Raw genomic sequence first — 20,180 nt, 5'->3', positions numbered from 1 at the left:
ATATAGGAGTATGCACACAGCCTCGAAAAAACATAACCAGGAAAGGGGCTAGAAACTCACCTGAATCCTATTTCTTTCGGAATTGATTGTGATGCCTTTCTTCAGCTGGTAACGGCTAACTGTGTACAAATTACATGCATCATGTAACTACTCCTAATTATATTATAATTCTAAGGTAGTGAAGTCCTTAACGAACCGGGGTCCGAGGATAGCGCCCCTGGTAGCGGGATTCTAGGGGCGGCAGCCCCTAGCAGGGTCCAAGAGACAGAGCCCCTGGCTGGGGTCGAGTTGAGTTACACAACCCAATTGGATCACATATGAAACCAATCGCATGAACACAATCCAATCGCATCGCAAGGACACAATCCTTAGTATGTTAACGAGTTTTAAATAATAGAGAGAATAAAATGCTCTTTTTTATGATGTAATTTGTTTAAAAAAAAATATTAAGGTGCGAAAAAGTATAAGCTTTTTCTTAAAAGCTTCAATCTTGAATCTCTTAAAAACTTTTTGTCAAACATACCTTATTATGTTAACGAGTTTTAAATAATAAAGATTTATTGCATTGGCCAAGGATAATTTATAAATTGCGTGTAGTTAGTGTTTGTCTCACCACGCGATACTTGCCGTGTTATTAGAGTAGGAAATAATTACAACAATACTCGCTATCATAAACCCAAAATCATTCTCTTCTCTTCTCTCAGGTACTTTCTTCTTCTCAAATTCTACTCCTTCCTTTATATGCATATATTAACAATCATATTCTATATTGTTAATCGATTTTTAACTTTTGATCTAGAGATTATTGTCAAGTCATGGGTGGAAGTTCGATTGACGATGATTGGGAGTTCACATAACCCTAGTTTTGGTAGGAAGAACAGGCAACGGGTAATAGCATACTTGGAAAGAAAGAGTTTGTATCCAAGGCAAGCTCTGCTGGTGTAACCACTACTTCTGAGCTCAGAACTGCCTTGTTGAATGATGGACAGATGCTTAATGTCATAGATACTCCTGCTATTTTTACAATTTCTCAAGGGATGTGATAATCTGATGCCACCACCTCTCCAAGACAAGCGCGTGTACGAGTAGTATAGGCCTATACCAGTAGTATAAGCCTATTCAATTCATATGAATTAAGAAGAATTTAGTCTCAAATTTGATCATTTTATATATTTATCTTTTGTAATAAAACCAAACAACCAAATGAATGCGAGTGGCAAGTAACAAAATTCTTATATCTCACCAAAATTCAAATAGGTTCAAAATCAAATCTCATTTTATCAAAAGAAAGCTGTTGTTTGATTTCAAATATAATTATAAAAAGTTTAATAATTTTTTTTTTCAAAACTTTATAGGTCTAATATAATTATACAAGTAATAGGCCTATATGAGTTTTATATGCCTATACGAGTAGTATAGAGTAACGGCTTCACGACTCGTACAGAAGTCAAGTCAGGTGGTGTCTGGATAGTGGGTCCTAGTGTCTGATTATTGCAGCCTTTCTTAAAAACTCGAATAGTTACTAATCTGATGTTTGATTTAGACTGCTAATGCCTAGTATAATGACAGGACTGTTTGATTCTTCTGTTGATACTGAGTTTATTGGGAAGGAGATTGTCAAATGTATTAATATAGCGAGAGATGGTATTCATGCGGTTCTTGTGGTCCTCTCGGTTAGAACCCGGTTTTCAAAAGAAGAAGAAGCTGCGATAAGTAGTTTGAGGACTTTGTTTGGGAGCAAAATTAATGATTATATGATTGTTGTGTTTACTGGCGGGGATGAACTTGAGGAGAATGAACACTCTGAAAGAGTTTTTAGAAGGTTGTCCTGAGTCGTTAAAGGTTAGATAGATTGGAACTTGATGGCTATTTAAATTTTAACAGTTGAAAGTTATTAATATTTGATATCGGTTCAGGACACTCTTAGCCAGTGTGGGGATAGATGTGTTGTTTTTGATAACCGGACAAAAGATCAAAGAAAGAGAATGCTACAAGGACAAGAACTTTTAACTTTGGTCAACATGGTGTTGACCAAGAATAACGGGAAACCGTATACCGATGAAATTTTTAGTGAATTACAGGTGAACACATTATTTGTTTTTGACCATTCATTAATGTTACACAGTCACAAAGTATGCATATACTTAGGTCTTGAACGAACCGAACATTTAATGAGCCGTTTAACGGGAAGGTTGTTTATGTTCTTTTATTTAATAAAAGAACGATCATGAACAGTTTCTTTTTGTTCGTTCAGCTAAATGAACGAACATGAACACATGTCTCGATCGTTTATATATGTTCATGAACGCTACGCTTGAACATGTTACTTCATTTACACTCATTTATGTTCGTAAGTTTATGTTTGTTTAGGTTCGATCGTTTATATGTTCATTTATATTTTTTAGACCCAATGCAACTTGGTCTAGTTTTATTAATTTTAAGGCCCGACTGATTGATGCTCATGTTTACTTTTAGTTGATGTTCACCTGGTTATGTTGGTTCATCTATGTTTGTTCGTTTACGTTCGTGAACCATTCATTTATACCCTTTACAAGCGAACATAAACGTACACGAACACGAACAAGAGAACCTCTTTCGTATAATTGTTCGTGTTCGATCATTTTTTCGGTTAAAGTTAAATGAACGAACACACGCGTCTCAGTTACTTTTGTTCGGTTTGTTTACACGTTTATATATGCTTGACAGAGAGGGACTCTGAAGCTTCATGAACAAACAGAACAAGTTCAATCTTTACAAGGATATACAAAACAAGAAATATCTGAACTGACAGAACAAATGCATAAATCCTATGAAGAGCAACTTAAACGGATTACTGAACTGGTATTCTTACTTATTTGTAATTTAGTTATCCCTGCTTATTTGAGATTTAAACATAATAATTTTGGTTTATTTGATGATATAAAGGTGGAGTCCAGGTTGAGGGAAACGACTGCAAGACTTGAACAACAATTGGCGGAAGAACAAGTGGCTCGGTTAAAGGCTGAAGAAATGGCTCACGCTGCTCAAACGAAATCGAATTCTGAAATTCGGAAGCTCAGAGAGAATTTAGAAAGAGCACAAAAGGAGACTGAGGAGCTTAGAAAGAGAGCTGAAAGTGGCAAGTGTGCTATATTGTGAAAATTTAAGGTTGGGGCTTGTTTCTACTGAAAAATATGTATTATATTTCTCTTCAACTGCTGGATAACGTTAACCTTGTTTCGATTGTTTGGTTACACTTGGATTTCTGTTTTATTATTATATCAAATATATTTTGCATATATGTGTGATAATAAGTCATTTGTTTTCGTAGTGTTTTAATGTTTTATTTTGGTATTATAACTATGCACCGATAAACATGCGGGTTGGGTGTCGGGTCAAATGAGCTTTGACTAAAATTAGCTTGGGTTGAAATGAGTTGCTTTATAAAAAAGTATCAAAGCTTGTTCATTCGCGATATTTATATTTAAGACAGCCAGGGGTGATGCTATTGGCGGTGGAGATCCTTGCGTAGGAGGTAGTGCCAACAGTGGTGGAGGTCGCAGTTGTGGTCATGGCTGCAGTCTTGATGGCAGCTGCTGACGGTGGTTTCAACAGTGGCAGCAATTGTTCCAGTGGCGGTTCTGGTGGTGCTCTCAGGCCTGCCCGGTGCCCACCCATAGGATTTTGATCCTTTTTATTTTAACTCTCCCCTATAACTTAAAATTTTATCTATGAGCTAGTCTATATAGTTAGAAATTATTTAATGGTATTTGATACCAAGAAAATGAGTATGGTTTTAATTAGGCGGTGGCAGTGACGATGGTGCAGATCATGGTGGCTGTGTGTCCCGGTTTTAAGTTAACAATGATACTTGGCTCACCAACTAAGGTAACAAATTGCATTATAGTTGACTATTATGACATTGACTATAGTTTGAGTAGACTAAGATTGACCTTTAACTAATTTGAGATGGTTAAATGAATCTAAAAAAAAAAAAAAAAAGCCACAGGGACTCCACCAGCATTTTAATGGTAAGTTGCCAAAATCGATAACTCCACCAGCATTTTAATGTTAAATGAGGGACAAATTTGTCTTTTTTTAGTTTATTTAATATTTTGTTCAATTTAGAGAGTGCGTGATATTTACGGTTTACTGAAAAAACATACATATGAGTTCATTTAAGTTGGACAACATAGCAATTGAGTCTTTAAAATATGCAACCGATCAAAAAGAGATACTCTAGTAATAGGTGGTGAGTGATGTGAAAAACCAAGAATTATAAAAAAAGAGATCTTTGGTTTTTTTCAGAAATAAGTATAACCCGAGATTGAATTGCAATAATTTAAAATAGTTAAAGGAGGAGGATGCTAAGTCATTGGTGCTAGTTTTTTCCAAAGAAGAAATCAAAAAGACGGTGTTTGGTTGCGGTGGTGATCGGGCACCGGATTCTGATGTGGTTTGAAATATATATATTATTATATAAATAATTGCTACACTTTTAAATACTTTGAGCTAGGCTTTTATTGAATATTACTCAAGTGGCTCATATTATATTTATTTGGAGTTTTAAAAGACAAGGAACTAAAACAAGTAAACGAACTATTAATCAAATAGACTTAAGTGTGCTGCTAATCTAAATAACTGTAAGGTGATAGATTATGTGATAGGTCTTGGTTGATAAATTGCTAGATTTAGTTCTCAGTAATGAGTCCGTCTAGGTTTGGTTTATTTGCCTTGTCTATCTAGTCGAGCGAATTCTTTAAATTACCTTTGATTTTTGCGTTGTAAGGTAGGATTTCTTATATAGGTACTTGTCATAAAATAATTAGCGACCGTAAGCGAATCTAATTAAACTGGTGTTTTTAAGAACTTAATAGAGATCCATAGGTGTCTTCTTGAGAAGGGTCAGGGGTCCTGTTCGGGTTTTCTTTAAGTGACTATTTTATGATACCGGTTCCATAACATAGCATTTCCAACTATTTGATAATTGATACATTAGGGATTCTAGCTTAGGTGGTTGTTTATCATTACCTGAGCTAAATCCAAGTCCTAAGTTAAGTCGTCTTTAGTTTTATTAATTAGTTTTAATATTAGTTTAATCTTAGTTTTTAGTAAAACCCCCCTAATAATAAGAAATAAATAGTCGTGTATGTAGTTGAGTCTAATTTAGCTAGTTTACGTAATTAAAAGAATCTCGTGGGTTCGATATCCAGACTTACTTAGCTGTACTAGAGTCGACCGGTCCACTTGTCGGTTAGTAGTTTTAGTTAAGTTAAGAGTCTAGAATTATTACTTAATGTCTAGATTAGCGTTTATTTAGTTAATAAATTGATAACTACTTTTAGCACATCAGATTTAAATGAATTTAACTTTAAGTTCATAAAACACTTTTGGGACCTGTTCAAAGGGGATTTTTTTGCATATCATGGATTAGTTTCATGCAAGCGAGGTTATTAGTAGAGTAGAGGGTGTAGCACCTCCTTTATAACTCTAATCCCTAAGAATAAGGATCCAACAAATCTTAACGAGTACCGACCAATTAATTTGGTAGGAGTAATTAGTAAGGTGATATCGAAGGTTCTAGCAAACCGGCTTCAACAGGTGCTAAGTTCAGTTATATCAGAAAACCAATCGGCTTTCCTTAAAGGCGGTTTTATTCTCGATGGGCCTGTGATTGTTAACGAAATTTTGGCGTGGGTAAATAAGAAAAAGATCAAAACTTTTCTTATAAAAATCGATTTTGAAAAAGCTTATGACAATGTGAATTGGGAATTTTTGGGGTCTATTATGTAGCAATAGGGGTTCCCTTCGATGGGTGGTGTAAGTGGGTACATGGAGTTCTATCTTCAGCGAACTCTTCAGTTTTGGTTAATGGGTCTCCTACTTTTCAATTTCAATGTTTTAAAGGAATGAGGCAGGGAGACCCATTGTCTCATTTTATTTTTATTGTGGCGATGGAAGCCTTTTCTTGCATGCTTAATAAGGCATGTGAAGTGGGCATTCTTAGTGTTGTCCAATTTCCTAATTGGCGGGGGGGGGGGGGGGGGGGGGGGGGGGGGGCTTTAATTTCCCACATTCTATATGTGGACGACACCATGATAATTGGAGAATGGTCTCTAGAATATTTTAAAACAGTGCTCAGAATTCTGAGGTGTTTCAGTTTGTGTTCAAACTCAAAATTAATCTATTAAAGTCAAATCTTTTTGGGAGTGCAAAAATGGAGATGACTGAAGTGGTTAATATGGCCGGGGGGGGGGGGGGGGTGTTGGATGTAATTAGGGTACCATTCCATTTAACTATTTGGGCATAGTGGTCAGAGCGAATATGAATAATATTAAAAATTGACACTGGGTGGTTGATCTATTCGAAAAGCGATTATCTTTATGGAAATCTCATTCTTTATCGACTAGGGGGCGGGGGGTGACCTTGATAAAATCGATGCTTGAAAATTTGCCAGATTATTTTTTATCGCTTTTTAAAGCTCCAGTTAAAGTGTTGGAGACATTGGAAAGTGTCATGAAAAGATTTCTATAGGGTGGAACTAATAACACGCATAAGGTACACCGGGTGACTTGGGATAGAATGGCTCTTCCTAAAGAAAATGGAGGTATTGGCCATGTTAGATTAAAAACGGTTAATTACTCGCTTTTACTAAGTGGGTTTGGAGTATAAAACAAAAAAAAAAACGTTGTGGAGAAGAGCTATAAGGTTTTCATAAACAAAGATCAGAATGGGAATCGGTTCCGGTCAATAAAAGCATTATCGGGACTTGGAAGAACATTGTTGGTGTGGTGAATAAATTGTCTTTGGCTGGGCTGAAAGTTTGTTACTTTGTTAGAGGAGAACTTGGGTATGGAAAGGCTATATATTTTTGTTCGGACATTTAGTGTGGTAATTCCAAATTTCAAGTTGAATTTCCTAAAATTTATGGATGAAAAAGAACAAGTCTTGCAAAGTTAAGGCGATTTTGGTGGTATGGCAACCAAATTGTCTGGCAATGAGATTGGTCTCATATACCGATATCCAATGTTGAGAGAAAAGAATGGGAAAACTATTTGAAACGGTTAGTTACGGCGGTATGGAATTCTGGCACTGATTCTCGGAAACGGTTGGGATAAGTCAGGCGAGTTTTTGGTAAAAGCGGTTAAGAAATTAATGACCTCAAGTCGGGACGTGAGCATCCTTCTGTTATGAAATGGTGTAAATGGGTTATGTCTAAGTGTCAAATTCATGCATGTGTGGAGGGCTGAATTGAACAGAATACATACTCATGATGCGTTAATTAGGAGAAATGTTCTAATTCAACCGACCCGGTGTGGGTTTTGTGGCTCGGCGCCTGAATCGGTGGACCATATTTTTTTAGTGCTTAAAATCAAGGTTTCGGGTTTTAAAATTGTTAAGAATTGACAAGTTAAAAATTCGCTTCGCGTAGCTTGAAAATCAGTGTACCTACTTTTGACCAGAACTGACAGATTAGGAGAACTGATCCCAAGAAAGATTGTTTCTGGAAGCTTTAAAAATTTCGCGTCGCATAAAGACTTTTTCGCTTCGCTTAGACATTTCGCTTCGCATACGATTTTTTTCGCATCGCATACGTTTTTCGCTTCACACAAGATTGATTTCACTTCGCATAGGATCTTTTCGCTTCGCATCACTGTTCATCAAAATGTTTTCACTTCGCTTGGCTTAAACATTTTTCGCTTCGCTTGGCTTAAACTGTTTTGCTTCACTTGGAGACTGTTTCGCTCGAAATTCTTGTCTGTGTTAAAATTTGAACTGTTTAAGGGATTGTTAGTGTTTGAGACTGTTGTAACCATGGCGAGTACTGATTCTGAGTTGTTGAAAGGGTATTTGTTGCTTGAGAACCATGTGGGAACACCTACAAAGCCTCCAAAGTATATGACCCTAGATGATAACTTTGCAGATTTTAAATGGAGGTTTATGAACTTTATATCGTTAACTGACTTTGAGTTGATGAGATTATTTGAAGTAGGTCGTCATGTTCCCATGATAGTCACTGCAAATGGGGAACGAGCAAAACCCATTGAAGACTATGATCAAAATGACAAAACATTAATTGAGCAAGATAAGAAGGCGTATCTCACTTTAACCATTTGTCTTTCCAATGAAATCACTGAGACCCTACGAGAACACAGAAGTGCAAAAGGTTTGTGGGAAGCACTTGTAGAGAAAGTCGAGGGAAATACTGAAATTAGGAAAAACAAGAAGGCATTGTTGAAAGAAGAGTTCAACATGTTCAACCATTGTCAAGGAGAAGCTGTGTTGGATCCGGTAAAGAGGTTTGAAAAGTTGATGGTAAGAATCAGAGCTGCAAGTGTCAACATCACGAACTCTGAAGTCAATCACAAATTGATGAATTCTTTGCCGTATAGTTGGAGTACTAACACAATCACGATCAAGAGAACTACCAATTTGAATGCTATGACAAACACTGATTTGATTTCAACTATCATGTCATTTGAAATTGATGAGCAAATGAGAATGAACAATCATCTGAGTTCTCTTAATCAAGCTGGGATGAGTACCGCATCAACAATGCCAACTGCTTTTATAAGCAAAACCCAGCAGAATGTGTACCCTGTGACCACTCCAAAGTACTCCTTAAGTGTGCCATCACAAACTACCGCATTTATCTCAACGGGAAGTCAATCCGGGTCATCTGATTCTAGCTCGTTTCCGAAAGCAGTTGACAGTGCGGTTGAACCAGCTTTGAAGGCCCAAGGAATTTCATCTTCGTCAAAAAATCAGCCAAGCAAAAGTTTAAGCTACTGTGAAGCCCTTCCAATGCTGAACGATTCAAGTGTAACACTGGTTCATGCATTCCTGTCAAGTCATGAAGAATTGATGCAAGGGAATTTGTTGCCGCCTCAATTTGAAATTGGAGATCTAAAAGACATTAACCATAAGGATCTCAAGAAAATGGACATCAAGTACCAGATGGCTATGGCTGTGCATAAAACCACCAACTTCATGAAGACATATGGGAAAGATAGTTTCAAGGATTCTGATCGGAAGAGAATTGGTTTTGATAAGGACAAGCTTCGGTGCTACAACTGTGGTGAAACGGGTCACTTTGCAAGGGAATGTACAAACCCTTCCTAACCAGCAAACGACATTCGTGTGACTGAGGTGACCGATGAAGAAAACAACAAGGTAGCTGGGAAGAGGCCTGAAGTGCACAAGCCAAGCAGCTCCACTCCAAGAATAGGAGGTCATCCACACAAGGGAAATCAAGGATCAAACTCAAGAACCCTTGTATCTCAAACAGAGGTCCAGACTGTGGACTAGGATGATCAATTTCAGGAGTTCAGGAGCTGATAATCCTCTCAACATGGCAGGAATGGCTTTCACTTCCAACAACGAAGCGTCTTCATCTTCAACTGCAAGTTCAGATGCATCACCAATTGATGAGTTAAATCATAATCTGTGTTCACAAGCATGTATAAACAAGGTTACATATTATAGACACCATCAAAATGAAGTTTTGAAAGAAAATGCAAAACTTGGAGAATTAAATACTGAGTATGTAAAGGCTGACAAGATTTATGTTGAAAAGATTAAAACTCATCATGATGATGTGGCAAATCTTAGAGTTAAAGTTTTTCAAAAAGATCAAGAAGTAATTTATTATAAAAACATAACTTCTGAATTGAAAGATGAAATTGAGAAGTTAAAACTTGATGCTTCTGATAAAAGGAAACACGAAAAGATAGTCGAAAGATTTGAAACATCATATGAGAAATTGAATGATCTTATTGGAGCCCAGAGAAGTACTAAAGTTAAAGAAGGGCTGGGGTATGATTATACTAATGTACCTCCACCTTTGAATGACAACTACACCTGTCTGCCCCAGTTTAGCTATAATACTTCTCCCGAGGAAGAAATGGCATATGGGATTGGTAGAATACCAAAACCAGTTCCTGCAACATCAAAAACTGCTGCTCCAATTCAATCATTTGATAAGTCTAACGTCAATGTGTCTTTTCGAGCAGGTGATATAATCAATGGTGATTGTGGGAAGGTTAACCTGGGTTGTAAGCCAAAAGGAGTGTTAGAACCACATTTTGAGACTTGTGTGGATCTAACCAAAACAATTAACAATCCAGTCTGTAATAAAGTTGTGAATCTATGTTGGAAAGTCTTATGTTAGGACCAAAAGCTGTATTTTGTGAAACTTCTAGTGATGAAAGTTGTAACAATGATTGTAATGAAACTGAATGTTCTTCATCTGATTCAGAGTGTGAAACAGTTTTTGACGAAACAAACAAAGCTAAGGTTGACGAACAGACTAGTCCTAGTTGCTCATCAACTGATCATCATATTGAGAATGTGAGAAAACAAGAATCAAACTTTGAAAATGAAAAACCAAGCACTTCCTGTAAATATGTGCCACATAAGAAAACCTCATTTTCTCAAAATACAAATCATAACAATAGTTCTCAATATTATGATCAATTTGATAGTGCCTATTACTACTCTCGACAGAAACCTAGGAAATCAAATTATTTTGCAACTTACCATTCAAATGTTCACAATTATCAGTCAGATAGAGGTTACCAACATGTTAACCCAACTACATCACCATATCCCACATATCTCAGTGAGCAAGATGTCTATAGATGCAACCAAAGAAAGTGTTGCTTCGTTTGTGGAAATCCTCCTCGTCTTGCGAGACACTGCAAGAACTGGCACAAGCAACAAAAGGACTTAAACAGTACGGTTGGTCAGGCATTTCTTAAGGTTAAACTCAATGCTAAGAAAATGTCTAACCAAACTCGCTCCACTGCCAGTGAGTCGGATTTCAAGACCAAAAATGTTAAGAAAATAAAGAAACCATTTTGGCTAACCCAAAGGGAAAGAAAAAGGTTAGCAAAGGGTTCGGAAGCTGAAAAGCCAAATGGCCCTTCAAATGTTTTCAACAAGAAACACACCGAGGACTTCACTGTTAAGTCCAAACCAAAGCGAAGGCAATCCAAAAAACCTTTCCAAAACCGAGGAAATCATAATTCAAGTTCCTCGAAAGATTGTTCTTCAGATTCTGGTTCTCCAAAAGATTATATTTTTAAGAATTATAAAATTAAACTGGGTGATTTTCTGTTTAATTTTCCTGAGACAAGTACGTCTCGAGAAACCCTCCACTAACTAGCTGTTCATGTGTGTAGGGTCAGCCTGGAAGGCCTGTCAATAGTATTTGGTACTTGGACAGTGGCTGCACCCGACATATGACAAGAGATGAGTCCATGTTTTTTGACATCAAACCATTCGACGGTGGACATGTCTCTTTTGCCGGTGACATAGGAGGAGAAATCACAAAACAAGGCAAGGTCTCCAACGGTACATTGACTTTTGATGAAGTAAATCTTGTGGAACAGCTCAACCACAATCTGCTCAGTGTCTCCCAAATTTGTGATAAGAAATTCTCTACTCTTTTTACAGAAAACAAATGTCTTATTCTAAAACCAGGTTTGAAGGTTCCTGAAGAGTGGATCATGTTGCGTACTCCGAGGCATAATGATGCTTGGAGAAGTAATTATACAATGCGTACTACTTCTTGTTCGATGTCCAATGCCTCGGAGAATGATTCAACCTTATGGCATCGATGATTGGGTCACGTCAACAATAAGAACTTGAATAAATTAGTTAAAGGTGACCATGTGAGGGGTTTGCCTGTAAAATCCTTTCATTGTGCTGAAAAATGTTTATCTTTCTCTAAATGCAAACAACACAAACTCCCTCACAGACCCAAGACTGTTAATTCCATAAATTCTACTCTTCAATTGTTGCATATGGATCTTTTCGGTCCAATCCAACCATTGGCAATAGGTCGAAAAGCCTATTTTCTTGTTATTACTGATGATTACTCGCGTTTCAGTTGGACCTTTCTGCTAGGGCACAAGGATGAGACATTTCAGTTTCTGCTCAGATTCATAGTTTTGGTTGAGAACCAAACAGACAAAAGAGTGAAGTGTATCAGAAGTGGCAACGGAACAAAATTCTGCAATAAAGTGGTGAATGAGTTCTACAACAACAAGGGAATCCCGAACAAAATGGGGTGACTGAACGACGAAACTATACACTGGTTGAAGCCACTAGAACAATGCTGACATACTCCAAACTTCCATTAATTTTCTGGAGTGAAGCCATCAACGCTGCCTGCTTTACCTAGAACCGTATGCTTCTTAACAAAAGATTGAACAAGACTCCGTATGAAGTCTTTTATGGAACAAAGCCAAGGGTTAATTTCTTCAGAACGTTTGGATGTCCCTGTACCATACTCCAAACCAATGCTGGTACAAACTTTCAAGTTTGCTGAGAAGGCGGATGAGTGCTATTTTGTTGGTTACTCTGCTGACAAAAGTGCTTATCGCGTCTACAACAAGAAAACTAGAGTAATCTTGGAGTCTTTCAACATTGATTGGCAAGAATTGAACCCTACTGATGCACATAACAGTCCTGACTGGATGTTTGATTATGAAAGTTTGTTCAATCAGTTTCGTGGGATGTATTTGACACCGGTTGTACCACCAGTTCCTATTGTTTCTGCACCCGTTCAATCTGCTGATGATCAATCTATCTTGATGCAAGCTGTATTGAAAGGTCTTGAAGATGTTATTGTAGCTGCTCATGCACCAGTACTTAATGTACCACCCGTGGCTAATCAACCAGCCCCGGTCAATAATGTGCAGCAGTCTGCAGACTCTACAGAGATGCCCGTTGTTGAAGACACCACTGATTCAGATACTGATTCATATGTGTCAGCAGACAATGTTGAAGACATTTAGGCCGAACATGCAGAGCCGCCTCCAGCAGAACCCAGTGTAGTGGAATCCGTTCCCAAACCTCCCTCAGAAGAAGATAATCAAGGTCCTGCTGTGGAGGCTGGTACATCACATGGACAGATTGATCTGGTTCCGAATGAAGCTTCTGGTAACACCGAATCAACTTCTGTTCCAGCCGTCGTTGTGCCATTTTATGATAACCTATGGGAAGGTCCCATTGCGCAAGAACACTTGGTTGATCAAGAAGAAGGTGCAAGTGATCCTCAACCAAATGCTCCTGTCAATGTGACTATAGTTTTTCATCCCATAGAGAGCCTGACCATTCAGCTTGAGGCAACACCAGTCGAGCATGTCGAACAAATTCCACAGTTATGATCCATCGTCGACATCCGACTGAGAACATCATTGGAGATCCTTCTGCTGGCATTCAAACATGCAACACCTCTGGTACTATTAACAGATGTCTTTTTGCTTGTTTTATTTCACAGGTAGAGCCCAAGGACTACAAAGTTGCATTGAAAGAGAATTCCTGGGTTGAAGCAATGCAAGAAGAGCTGTTACAGTTCAAGAAGTTGAATGTTTGGAGGCTAGTGAAGAAACCAGAACATAAGAAGCCGATCGGAACGAAATGGGTGTTCAGGAATAAGAAAGACGACAAGGGGGTTATCATTAGAAATAAAGCAAGGCTTGTTGTGCAAGGTTTTTGGCAATGTGAAGGACTTGATTACGATGAAGTCTGTGCACCGGTAGCCAGATTAGAAGCAATTCGTATCTTCCCGGAATATGCCTCGTACATGAACTTCAAAGTGTATCAAATGGATGTGAAGACTGCTTTCTTGTACGGGAAAGTAAAAGAAGAAATCTACGTCAGTCTAAATCTCCAGGTTTTGAAGACCCAAGTTATTCTGATCACGTTTATCGACTCGACAAAGCACTTTATGGTCTTCACCAAGCAACTCGTGCATGGTATGCCACACTGGCTGATCATTTATTGAAGAACGGATACAAGAGAGGTTTTGTCGATCAGACTCTCTTTGTCAAGAAGGTTAAGGGTGATTTGATTCTCGTCCAAGTGTATATTGATGATATTATCTTCGGGTCCACGAATGAGGATCTATGCAAGGAGTTTTTGGAGTTTATGCAACAGCGATTTGAGATGAGTTCCTTAGGGGAGATGACATTCTTCCTAGGCTTACAAGTTGAACAAAAGAAGGACGAGACTTTAATTCATCAGGAAAAGTACATTCATGACATTGTTCAGAAATTTGGATTCAAGGACTCAATGGCTTTCATGACACCAATCGCCACGCTACTTGTTCTAGCTCCAGATCCTTCAGGAAAACCAGTCGATCAACACCTATATAGGTCAATGATTGGTTCCCTGATGTATCTCACGGCAAGCATACCAGATATCATGTTCCCTGTTTGTCAGTGTGCCAGATATCAATCAGACCCGAGAGAATCCCACATGACGGCTGTCAAGCGTATTTTCAGATTTTTGAAGGGAAGACCACGTTTGGGACTTTGGTATCCAAAAGATTCCTCCTTCGAACTTCATGCTTACACCGACAGTGATTATGGGGGATGCAATTTGGACATAAAATCAACATCGGGTGGATGTCAATTCCTGGGAGATCGGTTGATTCCTTGGCAGTGCAAAAAGCAAGTCACTGTGTCCACCTCCAAAGCAGAAGCCGAGTACATTGCCGCATCAAGCTGCTGCTCTCAAGTGATATGGAACCAGCATCAGCTGCTGGATTACGGTTTGAATTTCTATGATACAACGATCAAATGTGATAATGAGGCTGTCGTTGCTATTGTTAAAAACCCGGTCCAGCACTCAAAGACTAAGCACATCAACATCCGAATACACTTTATTCATGATTGTTTTGATCGTAAGCTTGTCAACATAAAAGGGTCCATACTGATTATAACTTTGCAGATCTCTTTACCAAAGCTTTTAGTCGTGCACGATTTTTGTTTCTCGTTGAATCTTTGGGCATGATTTCTTTTGAGTAAATTTTATATTTTGTTTTAAAATTGTAAATATTTTTCAAATATGTCACAATTTTAGAGGGAGAAAATGAGTTAACTTTAACTCACCAAAAATATTTTCAATTTACTTCAAGAAAAACCAAAATCAAGTCACTTAACTTAACAAAAAGATTTTGTTTTTATATATAATATTAATTTCATCTTTACTCCTATTTAAGAAAATTTTAAGAAAACTCTAAATAATTTATCCCGTTTAGAGGGAGCTCCTGTTTAGAGGGAGTCGGATATTTAAAAATTTTCAGCTAAGAATTTGATCCGACTATGTGGAAAGTGATAGTACATTGGTATGTAATGATTCTAGCGTGTTAAAAGATTAGATCAAAAGGCTACAGGTTCATTCATCGATGTGTAGATAGGCTTGACAAACAAGTAAGTGTTGGGTGATATAAACTTAAACTACTGCTGATGCTAGTGGTTATACGTTTATGAAGCGGTTGCATGATTCTGTTAAAGTCATATCAATGAAGGAAGAAATGTAATTACACATGTTATACCCAAGCCTCTCCTTTACCTGATCACAGTTGTCATATGAAAGTCAGTGTCAATTTTAAATTTTGATTGAGTCAAGAAAAGCGTCAAGAAAAGCAAGAAAAAGGAAAATAAAAGAGTCAGAAAAAGAAAAAGAATCAGTTATAGGAATTTTAACTTCTGCTTTATTTCTTCATTTATTTTATGATTCAAGCCTTGAACTTTCTCCTGCGCGTTAATATGGTATTATCCGACCTGATTGTTAAGGCCCTGAGTATTCTGCTTTGTTTTATTTTCTTTCTTTTGTTCAAGCATTGGACTTTCTCTGTGCGATAATATGGTATTATGCGACCTAATTGTTATTGCTTGAACTTCTACTTTAATTTAATCTTTCTAGATCGAGTCAAGTGTGCAAAGCACATAGTGTCGAGTGTACAAAGTACAAAGTGTCAAGTATGTTAATAAGAGTCTTGTGATCAACTAAGACAGGTTTTAAGTCAAGTTGAGGTAATATGTCAACACAAACTAGGCCCGAGATATGATGGAATCAGTAACATGTCTGATTAAGTGGGGACCACATAAATATAATGCCTAATTGAATCTTAAATGTATCATGTTAACATCAAAACACTTGTCAAGTTAAACAGATGGACAATATCTATAATCGATGATGAACTTGTGTCAAAATAATATCAAAATGGAAACGCGATCTAGGGCTTTGCAAATTAATATGATTCCACGTTGTGATCGTTCTTAACGATATCATGTAAATTAATTCAATTATTAACTTTACATTTATATTTATTATAAATTTTATTTTATTTTAATTTTGTTTTGTTTTTATTTTCTAAAATATTATTTATATTTATATTTTAACATTTTAGATTTTATTTTTATTTTTAATTTTTATTTTTATTTTTTTAATTTTATTTTTATTTTATCTTTTTGTTTTAATCTTAATCAAATTTTACTTTATTTTTGTTTTGCTAAAGAGATCGTCTTGCAAACATTAACAGTTACAGACTGACAAAAGAAAAATCAGAAAAATTAATAAGTGCTTGGATTCGGTGGGTAAATGTTTTTCGGGTTTCAATACAAATGTTTTTAAAGACCGAGGACCGAGAGTGTAATTTTCGGTGAATATTCGCGATGTTTTGACCTTATCGCGAGATAGGCTGACCCTGTATATAAGGGCAACCTAAAATCTCTTTCACTATTCACAAAAACTTTTCATCTTATTCTCTCTCTTCTCTCTCTTCCTTTTACCTTCAAACCCTAAACTTTTCCTTCAAAATCCTCAAGATCCGGCCCTCTTTATCATCTTTGATGATGAATCCAGAACCCACACCCTTGGTATAACATCACAACACCTTGAATCATTGTTCATCTCTCTGTTTTCTGGGTTCTCGTGGATCTAGACGACGGTTCAGATGAACCGTCAGCTAGATCTATGGTTAGATCTTCAGTATGTTGTTGTTATCATGTGTATCGACCATCGATTAGGCTTTAGTTCATGATTATCATCATTGATTGTTAGTTGTTAGGCTTAATTTGTATAGTTTGTAGATCTAGGGTTTGTGCATACAGTTTGGGGTCTGATTGACCAAGTAAACCAGAGGGGTTTTGACCCAAACTTTCCAGAAACCTAATTCGTGTCTAGGCGACACCCAAGGAAGGAAAATGAATGAAAAATAGACAAGTTTGATTTTTTCGCATGCAAAGGGTTTGGCATCGCATGACCATGCGATGCGAAACATCTTACTGTTTCGCTTCGCATGACCATGCGATGCGTAACATCTGTCTGTTTCGCTTCGCTTCCCATGCGAAGAGAAATAGAGTCCATGCAAAAATTTTGGACTCGGAAAATATTTAAGAAAATCTGGACTGATGCTACTGGACTGTTTGGACATTATTGGACTGTTCTAACCTTGGACTGTTATGGACTATTAAAACGTGTATATTATGGACTATTTGACTTGTAAATATACTAAAATTAACTTATCAACTTATTAAAACTAAAATGTACATAATTAATCAACTATAAGTAATTAACTAAATTAAATAGTGTGTAAATACTTAAGTCTCTTGTATATATCTTATCTTATATTGATTAGCTTTGTTTCATGATGATTCTCACGATCTAAATGAATGATTTCAGGGTCATAATCAATTTTGTGCTCTCGAGCTTCCCAAAGCCAAAGCTGATAAGGTGTTCACATCTATGGTCACGGGGCTAAGACAGTCACCCCTTAAGCATGCTATTACTGCCAACCCAACAATTTACTCCAAATGGGTCTTGGATTTCTGGGCTTTTGCTAAAGTTGATGATGATGCCCTTTCATTTACTACCAAAGTAGCTGGGAAGGAATTGACGATTACAGAAGGAGATATTAGACGGGTATTGAAGATCACAGACGTGCCAGACTATACGTATGAGAAGGGAGATAGAGCTAAGCTTTGACTTTGTGACTCAGATGGGGTATGACACTGAATGGAAAGTCTAGAGAAGAAGCACCTCCCACCCTTCTGGAGATTCCTATTTCACATTGTAAATCATTGCCTTTCTGACTTGAGGGGAGGTTTTGACAGCATGAGGGTTGACTGGGAGCGGATTATGTTTGCTTTGACCACTCGGGAGAAGTTCAACTATTCTCGGAGGATATTTTTGTGCATGATGGCGAATGTGAAGAATGAGTCCACCTGGCTCATGTACCCGAGATTTGTACAGTTGCTACTTGACGATATGAACCCGAGGTACCCAGGCCACCTCACAAGAAATCTAAAGACAAGAAATCACTGCCAGAGCCTTACAATGTGAACAAGATCAAGTTGTCGATTTTTGATGTGTTATTGAGCACAAAGGGCAAAGGTCATCAGTATGAAGGACCAAGACCGGGTCCCAAGTTTGGGTTGTTTGGGAGACTGAGCCTGCTGGGGATGAGGCTGAAGTTGAAGTTGAGGTTGAAACTGAACAAGATTCATCAGATGAACCAGCTGAAGACAGGACTAAAGCCAAGCATGACTTGAAGCGGAAGGCTACCGACAAGCCTTCTGTTGGTGGTTCTTCTGGTAAAGAAAAGGAGGCCGAAGAAGAAGAGGACGTTCAGCCCTTAAAGCGTCTGAGGAAGCTTGGAGATTCCCAGAAGTCCTCCAAGCTCGTCGTCAGGCTTTCTTCCAAAGGTAAACCTTCCTCTACCTCTGACCCTCCTAGTATCACCTAAAGCCTTGGCCCAAGTACTTAAAGACCTATACGTGGCCAAGATTCAAATTCCCGTCTATAAAAAACCCAAAGCTAGAAAGAAAACCAAAGCCAAGCAAACCAAAACCATGCTCCATGACTCACCCGACTCCTCACCCGAACCCTCACAAATGGACCAACCAATATCAACCTTACTACCACATTTACCTGAATCCCCACCATAATCTCAACCACAACCAACTACTCGACCAGAACAACCATCCCAAACCACAACACCACCCACACAACCTACATCTGAAACAATACCTACCTCAATATTCACATCTTCTATTTTTAGCTCACCAATCCAAACCACAAGCCTATGGAGCCAAACCGTCATTACCTCACCAACACCAAAACAACCAACACCCTTAAACTTAGAACCCATACCATACACACCTCTGCTCTCAATTCCACTCATCTCAACACACAACCTCACCTATACCAACCCAATCCATTAACCTACCCTTACAAGCAACCTCACCACCCATCATGTCCGTTACTCCTCCATCCACTATCCTTTCACCCAAACCCATCACAAATGGAAGTCTTTGACACCTCCGGTGTACGCCGATCCTATCCTCGATAGGATCGTGGAACTGGAGGAATCAAACGCCAAGAGGGCTGAGCGAGAGATTGTGTTGCTTGAGTATATAAAGACTCAAAAGAAGAAGGAACGTGAGGATGCGGTTATTAATGCAAAGCTGGTGTCAAGGGTTCAAGTCTTGGAGGAACAAAAGGAGCTGAACGATGCTCTTATTGAAAGTCAAAGAATGCTGATCAACACACTCCACACCCGAATCCAGAATCAACATTTACTGATGAACCATGAAGCTTCTGAAAATGCTAACCTGAGGGCAGACCACTCGAAGCTTGGTAATAGAGTGGCAACACTTGAAAGGAACCTACCCTCTTCCACCATACTTGAAGAAAGATTGTTCAAGAAGATTGATGACTCAATGATCAAGTGGGATGTTGAGAAGGAGGCGACCAAATCTAGGGTATCTGTTCTTGAGGGTCAATTGGCCTCATCTGACTCTCTCGATACACTTATTGCTGAAAACACAAAATTTCGAGCCGAGATTGAGGCCCTTCAAACAAAACTGGCTGAGCAAGAACGTATCAATGAACGCCAGTCAAAACTTAACAAGGAGTTCATGAGCAAGCATCAAGCCGCCTCTGATATGATGGGTATACATGATAATGACTTTCATGGGCTGGAAGACAGGCTTGACGCTGTGTTCAAAAGTTGGAGAAGGTCTGGTGAGACCTCTAGGATTGGGGGATAACAACCTACCGCGGGACCAAGTGAGGCCTTGCGAGGAGTTCAGGTTGTGGGATCGGAGGGCAAGGCAACTGTTGGTCGGGTTGTACAACAGATTGGTCAAGCCAGAAGTGGGGTTAGTACCAGCTTGGGTCCTGAACAATAGGTACCCCCTCAGGCTCAAGCTGGTGGTGAAGATAAAGGTAATGATGGTGATGATGAGGATAGTGAAAATCATGAAGACGAGGACGAAGACGACAACGTCCACGATAGTTTTGATGAGGATGATGATGATGACAATAATAATGGAGGTGACGGCGGAGACGGAGGAGCCGGTGCAGCAGGAGGTGGAGGTGGAGTTAGCACTCAATCACTT

The 20,180-nt window shown here is 38.3% G+C and overlaps 1 pseudogene across 1 annotated transcript; it reads left to right on the top strand.

Annotated features, from left to right (window-relative positions):
* Window positions 1-815: 815 nt before the first annotated feature.
* Window positions 816-3,146, top strand: LOC143622011 (immune-associated nucleotide-binding protein 9-like; annotated as a pseudogene). The gene is made up of 5 exons (XR_013151619.1): window positions 816-1,011; window positions 1,567-1,842; window positions 1,917-2,081; window positions 2,707-2,841; window positions 2,926-3,146. The product of XR_013151619.1 is annotated as an immune-associated nucleotide-binding protein 9-like (transcript).
* The last annotated feature ends 17,034 nt before the right edge of the window (window positions 3,147-20,180 follow it).

The sequence above is a fragment of the Bidens hawaiensis genome, unplaced genomic scaffold (genome assembly GCF_021521415.1).
Source record: "Bidens hawaiensis isolate Kalapana, Puna unplaced genomic scaffold, B.hawaiensis_p1.1 tig00003004_1, whole genome shotgun sequence".
In the NCBI taxonomy this organism is placed as follows: Eukaryota; Viridiplantae; Streptophyta; class Magnoliopsida; order Asterales; family Asteraceae; genus Bidens; species Bidens hawaiensis.
The sequence above is the reverse complement of the archived record's forward strand: the minus strand, read 5'-3'. Positions and strand labels throughout refer to the sequence as shown.